Consider the following 9,577-nt stretch of genomic DNA (forward strand, 5'->3'; position numbering starts at 1 on the left):
GGGGGCGATCGACTGTAGGATGTGGGATGGAATGGGGTCAAGGGGGCAGGTGGTGGGACGGGCAGAGGTTACCAAGGTAAGAACTTTGTTAGGAGACAGGGGGGTGAAACAGGGAAGTGAGGGCGATTGAGGCGAGGTCTGTGGGATATAGTTGGAAGGAGGTGGGTTGGAGAAGGAGGAGCGTATGTCAGCTATTTTTCTGGTAAAGTAGGTGACAAAGTCTCCTAAAGTCATTTTTCAAATGATAATGTGCAATGTAAAAGGAGATTCTGTGAACAATCTCTGGTGAGGAACCAGAGATGGTTTACGCAACAACGCAGTGAAGCTCAGAGGCTTTTTGGCTTTTCCAGCACTAAAACTATCCTTCGATCAACCTTCTGAGTGCAGCAGGCAGCTATTTTCAGATAATTGGCTATGATTGACCCACCATACACTATAGGTTGGCAATTATCTGGTGAACATAAAACAGCTGAAGAGTGAGACCAAAAGAATTTCTCCGGCCACCTGAGTAATGACTAGATATAATGATGATAATGCTCAGTGTGTGCCAGATACAACAGGTGAAATGAGTATTGAACACGTCACCATTTTTCTCAGTAAATAAATTTCCAAAGGAGCTATTGACATGAAATTTTCATCAGATGTTGGTACATCTACCTCATTTGATCAAGAAACCAAAACAAAGTATTTCAGAAATAAAGTTATGTGTAATAATGTGAAATGACACAGGGAAAAAGTATTGAACACATGAAGAAAGGGAGGTGCAACAAGGTGTGGAAAGCCAAGACAACAGCTGAAAAATCAGTAATTAAAAAGCAATCCAGACCCTTGTCAGTGTAAATTAATATCAGCTGGTTCAGTCCCAACTGATGGCCTACAAAAAGGTCTCATTGCCAAGATGTCACGCAAGACACATCCCATGAAGGGTAAGAGCAAAGCGCTGTCTCAAGACCTTTGCAACCTAATTGTTGTAAAACACAATGATGGCATTGAATATAGGTGCATTTCTTAGCCTCTGGATGTTCCAGAGAGCACTGTTGGGGCCATAATATTTGCTAACTTGCTAGACACTACAGCTTGTATAGCAAAGTTGTATTTTAAGCCTGTCCTGCTGCTTCAAGTATCTTGCAAATCTATTAATGCAGCTGCAACATTAAGGATGTTAAAATTGGATTGGAATTTCAACCCAGGCAGAATGTATTTGCACAAGCTTTTGAACAGATTTGAGTATGTAAAAGTCAAAGACAAAGTGTTGAACGTTTGACCTCTAATGACTCTGATTTAGACAGGTACTGTCCCTCTCATCCAGATGAGTTAGTCATGTAGCTGGATACGCTACCTTAGACTGATGATATTACGCTTACCCAGCGATTTACTACAGTAAGGGCTGCTTGGTCTCTCAGTCAATTGATTACATATTTACTGGAGAACTGGTCAATATTAGGTTTTCACTGAGAGGACAATCTAAAATAATATAATTAATGATCTCGCTTCATTTATAGCCTTGCCTGGATAAAAGTAATGCAGATTATTAATAATACCTTTCCATCTGTACAAGGTGTGCAGATTCTGTGTTTGGAAGTGTGGTTGTCAAAATAGCCACTGAAAAGAAAAGCACACCTAGAAAGAAAAGAAAATATATATATATATATATATATATATATATATATATATATATATATATATATATATAAAGTGGATTGGCTAAAGTACCTCCACAGCAGTACACTACCTTGCTACAGTCCTAGTACTCCTCTCTGCTTCTTCAAACTGGGGACGGGCCAACCTTTATCTTCTGTAGGAGACGCACAGACAATAAAGAAGAACCTCATACTGCCCCACCTCAAATTAGCCAAACTATCTTTCATGTGCGACTGGGATCAAATACTTCACCAATGCAACAGAAATTGGCCAAAATCTAAACATCTAAGAATTTCATTATGGTGGATTACAAATGTCACACAAACGTGAATGAAAATTAATGAAAATAAAACTGTCAAAATAAAAATGTCATGGTCCTCATGCAACCACTTGCCAGCTATCCGAGGTGCACCACTGGAAGTTGTTTTGTTCCACCAGACAGCGTCCCTTCATTGTATTGAACTATTTTGATTCTAACAACATGACTCATCAGTGTAGATATATCCAGTATAGATGCTGTATGTATGTATGTATGTATGTATGTATGTATGTATGTATGTATGTATGTATGTATGTATGTATAAGAGTTATCATTGTATGCTGTTGGTGTTGGTGTAACACCGCATGGTATCGATGTTGTAAAACAAAGAGACGGATGCAGTTGAAAATAATGCTTAATCTTGTCAATAAAATCACATTTACAATTGGACCTGGGCCCTGTTTCTCGTACACGGATAATTTTCAAGATGAGATGACATAGATCAGGCTTTTCGGTTCCCTCGAAGCAGGTTTGGCTAAATCACCATAGCAACACATCGAAAAACTTGAACCTTCTCCGGCGCAGGTTCATTTGAGCTGCTGGATTAGTTTGCCACTCCCCCAGAAAAAAAGGCAGCTCACTTTCTCATTGATGAAGGAGCGATATAAGTTGGATTAACCTTTGATAGGGCGACATCACAAAGACCCGTTTTTACTTTGTGATGACGTCTTGTATGAGCGCTATAGATAATGAAGACTGGAATAATTTATTTACAAGAAGATTTTCTCAAGCCGTAACATTACGTGATGAACACCACACGCTGCAGCCAAGCATCCACTGTCCCGCAGCTCACGGACTGTATCATACTGTACAGTGTTGCATAGCAGAGAACATCTGGAAAGCCGCTGCATGTCTTGCTCTTCATAAAGTTCTGTTGGTTTATTTGTTGCTTAATAAACTTCTGGATGTTCCACGTTTCACTGCTTTTATTGATCAAATGTGTGATTATGAACAATATATAAATACTGATTCTCCCAGACAACGGATTCACACATACATAATAAAAATCCTAGCTCTATATCGTCATCTACATCTACACATACATATGATAGATAAGCTGATACAGTACCCTCATAACTATTCATCAACTATCAATCAGACTCTTTGGGCAGGATTTTACCTATTCTGAAATAGTTGAGATAATAATTTTTGCAAGCAACATCTCATTGGATGATGATGCATTCCATGACACCTCCTGCCAGCAGGCACATTTAAAGAAATACAATCTGATTGATTAGAGTGATGAGGCACTATACATTTCCCAACACTTACGCACTTAACTTTAACTTGTGCGCCACACTTTGTTGGACTTTTAGACCAGGCAGGGGGGCGGTGTCAAGTTTTGCCATGATTATAAGATTAATTTCATTTTGTATAGCACAATGTTGCAAATTTGCCTCAGAGGGCTTTAAAGTCTGTACACGTGTGACATCCTCTGTCCAGAAACCCTCACATCGGCACAGCAAAACCTCCCCAAAAAATTTAAAATCATAAGGGGAAGACGGACTTTGCATGGATGGACTGCAATGACGTACAAAACGAACAACGTAAAGGATGTACAATACGTTCAATTCATCCGACATAAATTATTGAAATACACTTATTATCTCCTCATATGCGTCAGCGGAGAGAAAAGACGCTCTTCCTTTAAGTCTATTTGCCATTGTACTGTTAAAAAATCCTTGTTCCCTCTCAGGGAACTCGAGCTGCGTAAAAACGCTATGGGAACGCCTCTGCGTGACCACGTCATGGAGCATGTGTGAAATCTAACCAATGACGAGCTGGTACATCATAGGCGGGCGACGCCAGGACCAGGACGCTATAAAGGGACCCGAAAGGCAGGACCATTCATCTCGGTGGCCACGATCCCAGAGAGGATTTCCGGTCGGAAAAGTTTGGTTGGAGCGGAAGCGAGAAGTTGCAAGCGGCGAGTTTACGGTTTGGGCTGTGTTTGAGGCGGAAAAACAGCGAGAGGAAGGAAGCAGCTATTTGCTGGCTGGAACACAAAGTGTATACGTGTACGGTGTGGGTGAGTTAAATCGAGTAGGAAGTGGGGTGGGATAGTATCGGCCGACGGCCTGTATAGGTCCGGTAGCGGTACTATCGCACACCCGCAGCCTCTTGATTGAATTAAAAATAAATAAATAAATAAATAAAAACTTAAATGGAGCTGCATCAGGGGAGACAGGAGGAGGATAGTATGGAGTATAGTGGAATGGAGGAAAATGGAAGTGATGGGAGGAGGGAAAGTGATTGGGAGGAGGTAGGGAAAGTGCGTAGGGAAAAGGAGGTTAGTCGTAAAAGAAAGAAGAAAAAAGATTGTGCTAGTTCTAATGGGACGGAAAGCGAAGAAGATAAAAGGAAAGCCCCTAAAGCAGGAATGCTTAATGTAGTGGTGCGACTTGAGGGAGAAGGAGTTAAAAAAATGGACCCACTTAAGCTAACTAAGATAATAAGAGAAAAAGTAGGAGAGGTGAAGTATGCAAGGATTCTGGGAGATGGAAATCTACTTGTAGGATGTAATAATGAAGAGCAAATGGAAAAAGCAAAGAAGATGAAGTGTATAGGAAAAGTAAAAATAGAAAAAGTAGTCAGAGTGGGGGAGAAAAGAAGTGGAGGAAGTAAGGGAGTGATATATGGAATCCCACTTACTGTGAATATGAAAGAGTTTGTAGAGAATCTGAAATTGAAGAATAGATCAGTAAAAAGTGCAGTAAGAATGACAAGGGGGGTGGAAAAAACGGAAACCGAGTCTGTGTTGATTGACTTTGAAACAAAGGAGGTACCAAAAGAGGTATACTATGGATTTTTGAGGTACACCATGCGGGAGTATGTGCCTAAACCATTGAGATGCTATAACTGTCAAGAATTTGGGCACATGGCTAATGTCTGTAAAGGAAAGAGAAGGTGTGCTAGATGCACTGGGGATCATGAATATGGAAAGTGTGGAGACGTAAGACCAAAGTGTTGTAATTGTGGAGGGGATCATAGTGTGGCCTTTTGGGGGTGTGAAGTGATGAAGAAAGAAGTTAAAGTACAACAGATAAAAACACAGGGAAACATCTCATATGCTGAAGCTGCTAAAAGAGTGGAAAAGGAAAAGAATAATCAGAGCGAAGGAGCTGAAAAAAGGGTAGTACGAGAAGATCATCAAGAAAAGAAGGAGAAATGGGAAGAGAAGAAGAAAATAGTGACATTCATAGCAGGGGTGATAAATGCTACGGCTGAAGTTAAGTCGAAAACGGAAAGAATTCAGATTATTGTTAAAGCAGCAATACACCATTTAGATATGGCAGGATTAAAGTGGGAAGAAGTGAGGGATGAACTTAGTGTACAGTCGAGTCAAGAGACAGCATGGGTGGGCTAATCATTTTAGTAATGTTAATCCTACATTGGAATGCAAGAAGCTTGATCGCGAATGGGCAGGAGTTTAAGCAATTTGTCGGGAGTAGAAAAGAAAAACCAGATGTAATATGTGTCCAGGAATCCTGGTTAAAGCCAAATTTGGAGTTTATAATATATGGATACATATCAGTTAGACAAGATAGGGAAAATGGTGGTGGAGGGGGATGTATTACATTTATAAGGCAAGGGATGCCGTATAGAGTGTTAGGTATAGGTAAGGAACAAGAGTATGTAGTAGTAGAAACGTGGGGGGAAAGGGAAAAAATGGTAATTATAAATTATTACAATCCATGTAGGAAGTTAGACTTAATCAAATTAGAGGAAATAGAGGGACAAGATAATAATAATATTGTATGGTGTGGGGATTTCAATGCGCATAATACATTGTGGGGCAGTGAGAAAATGGATAGTAATGGACAAGTAATCGAAGAACTATTGGATGAGAAAAACTTAGTGTGTTTAAATGATGGAAGTAAAACGAGGATAGAGGTTAAGACTGGGAAGGAATCTGCACTGGATCTAACAATGGTATCTAGTAGGATGGCAGCGATATGTAAATGGAGTGTGTATAAAGAAGGAACAATAGGTAGTGATCACTATCCAGTACTGTGTGAACTTAATATGGCAGTAGCTCAAAGTGTAGGAAATAGAGGAGGAAGATGGGTTTTTGAGAAGGCTAATTGGGAAAAATTCCAGCAGGAAAGTGACAGGTACCTGAACCAGATTGAATATAATGATGATATAGAGACACTGGAAAGTAAAATTAAAGAAGGTATAATAAGGGCAGCAATGGAAACAATTCCAAAAAGTAAAGGTAATGTGAAGAGGAAAATAGTACCATGGTGGAATGAGGAATGTAAAGAAGCAGTTAGAAATAGAAATAAAGTATTTAAAGTAATGAAAAGAATGCATAATTTTATGCATATGATTCAATATAAGTATGCTCAGGCAATAGTAAGGAAAACAATTAGACATGCAAAAAGAATGCATTGGAGGAAGTATTGTAGTACAATTGGGAGTACAACTCAGATTGGAGAGGTGTGGACAATGATAAAGAAGATGGGTGGTGAAAGAAGAGAATGGAATTATCCAGTTTTGAGTAGTGGAAATGAAATTGCAGTGACGAATAAAGAAAAAGCTGAAATGTTAGCAAATACATTTGCCGGGGTGCACAGCTCTAATAATATGTCTGAGGAAGAGAAGAGAGGCAGAGAAAAAACTAAATCTCAAAATGTAGAGGCACTTGCAGAGATGGGAAAAGTAGAGGATGAGCTAAATGTATTATTTAATATGGGAGAACTAAATCGGGCAATGGCCAAAGCTGGGAAGACGGCGCCAGGAAAAGATGACATTTGCTATAGCATGTTGAAATGTTTGAAAAGGGGAAAGAAAAATTGTTGATGCTGTATAACAAAGTGTGGGAGAAAGGTAAATTACCAAAGAGCTGGAAGGAGGCAATTATAGTTCCTATAAGGAAACCTGGGAAGGACGCTAGTAAACCAGCAAGCTATAGGCCTATTGCCCTGACCTCGCATAGTTGTAAATTAATGGAAAGAATGATAAATGAGAGGCTAATGTATATTATGGGAAAAAGGGGTATGATGGCTGAATGTCAAAGTGGGTTTAGAAAAGGTAGAAATACTATGGATGCAATACTGTGTTTAGAAGATAACATAAGAAAAGCACAAGTAAACAAAGAGACAACAGTAGCAGTATTTTTTGACGTAGAAAAAGCATATGATATGTTATGGAGAGAGGGATTAATGATTAAATTATATAATATGGGAATTAGGGGAAATCTTCTGAACTGGATTAAGGATTTCCTGGAAGGAAGAAAAATCCAGGTTAAAGTAGGGGAAGACTTGTCAAGGGAGCAGGGTGTAGAGAACGGAACACCTCAGGGGAGTGTTGTAAGTCCCACATTGTTTTCAATAATGATTAATGATATATATGTAGACATACCAATGGATATGGGAAGATCGCTATTCGCGGATGACGGGGCAATATGGAAAAAAGGAAGAAATATCGAACATATAGTTAAAAAGATACAAGAAGGGGTCCAACAGGTTGAAAAGTGGGGAACAAGGTGGGGTGTTAAATTTTCTGTAGAGAAAACTAAAGTGATGTTTTTTACAAGGAAGAAAATCAAGGAAAATATAAATGTTAAACTATATGGAAGTAATTTAGAGAGAGGTAAAACATTCCGTTTTTTAGGAGTACAATTTGACACAAGGTTAACATGGAAAGAGCATATTAAAAATATAGAAGATAAGTGTAAGAAAGTAGTAAATATAATGAGATGTTTAACAGGAACAGAATGGGGAGCAGATTATAACTCATTGAAATACATATATGTGAGGTTAATAAGACCAAGAATGGATTATGGAAGTATGGTGTATGGAACAGCGACCAAAACTTTACTTAGGAGGCTTGATCTAATACAGGCAAAAGCATTGAGATTATGTTTAGGAGCAGTTAAGACATCGCCAGTGTGTGCTCTACAGGTGGAAGCGGGAGAAATGCCATTGAGCATGAGACGGAGGCACGCGCGGCGGCTTCCCCCATCCCGGACGAGACGCCGCTCTCTCGGTCCAGCTTCGAAGAACTGGACGTGGTGAGCGTGGAGGCTGACGTTGAGGCGCCTCATTCCCCCGCTGCCGCCCAAGAACTGCTGGAGGTCCTCACTCAAGCCGCTGATAAACTCAATATCAGCTGGCCGGCGGATAGGCAGCAGCCTACTACGAGCAGTAAGCTCAGGGTTCGAAATGACTTAGGACTCTTGGGGGGTCCCCTAAAATGTAACTAAAAAAAATACTGAAGACTACCTTGCAACACTATATACTGCAGGCAAAATTATATTGATATATTTTGACGGTGGGATAATGGTCTTGGGATGTTTTTCATGGTTTGGGCTAGTCCCAGTATTGTAGTGGTGTCTGGAGAAGTGGATTGCCTATAATCAAACAGGTAACCCTCTAATTCTGGAGCAACAAAGTTATAGCACCTTATATAAATCCCTGACATGACAAAGTGGATAACAGGTCATTCTTTCCTTGAGCAAGGAAGTTAACCAAGTTACCTAAATCCACCAGGTGTACTCATTACGGCAGCACTATGCACCTTCAAAGGGTTTGATGAAATACAACTGGCGTTTCTCTATTTAGGTTTTGTACTTTGTACATCGCCCCAACTTATTTATTAAGACTCCTCATGTGACTTAAAATGTGTTTAATGAATCCAGGATGTAATATTTGTTCAGTATGCAGGGGCAGTGATTTAATTTGTCATGTTTTACATATTTTTTTTTTTACATGAGAATATGGTTTGGTACATGCTGAGTTAATGCATATACATTATAAGGTGCAATGCCCATATGTGAATAAGAGTTGTATATGTTTATGATAGTCAATATGGTGTTGAAATATCCCTTATGTAGTTGGTCAATTGGAACTATATTAGGCAGTAATAACAGCTAAGGTAATTACAGGTGGATATTTCTGGGAATTAACCTTGATTGAGACTGCATCTATAAGATATACAGGACAAGAAAAATGCGCTGGATGTAAATTGTATATGTGTTTAATCAATTATACAGACGCAATCTGGAGAACGAGACAAGTGTTGTTGTGATTCTTGCGCTTCAGACTCTACCTTTATTTTACAGGAATACATCTTTTTGTTATTGTGGTCATCGTGGCCGAGACCTGTAACAATTACTCTGCGATCTCCATCAACTGTGTCTGCTACATTTCATTTACTTTTTGCAGGTCTTTTGCAGCTCGGCAACAGCCTAATGTTGGTGGATTCAGTTTATGAAACCACAGACTCAGGTTTGAATGCCAGCACCAAGAGTGATTTTTTTTTTGTCTCTTTTTTTGACCCGGCTGACCGCTGCCCCCCAACATGCAAGGGGAGGCGAAGGCCCGTTCATCGCTGCTCGCAGCTTTAATTTATTTTATGTTTGAGCCGCTCTTTGTTACTTAATTATGTTGTGGATTGTGTGTAGGCTAATTTTATTGTCGCACTTGAAAAGTTTCCGGTTGATCCTCGTTTTTATTTATTTTATCTATTTCGGAGCCTATCCTTTTTAATGTTGTGGATCATTTGTAATTCATTGCAGTTTAATTCAATGTACTGTCATTCTAATTTCCCTAACCTTTTACGCGGCTGAAAATTTTGGAAAAAATTTTTTGGGAACCACTGCTGTAGAGG

This window comes from Pungitius pungitius, chromosome 6 (genome assembly GCF_949316345.1).
Source record: "Pungitius pungitius chromosome 6, fPunPun2.1, whole genome shotgun sequence".
Lineage (NCBI taxonomy): Eukaryota > Metazoa > Chordata > Actinopteri > Perciformes > Gasterosteidae > Pungitius > Pungitius pungitius.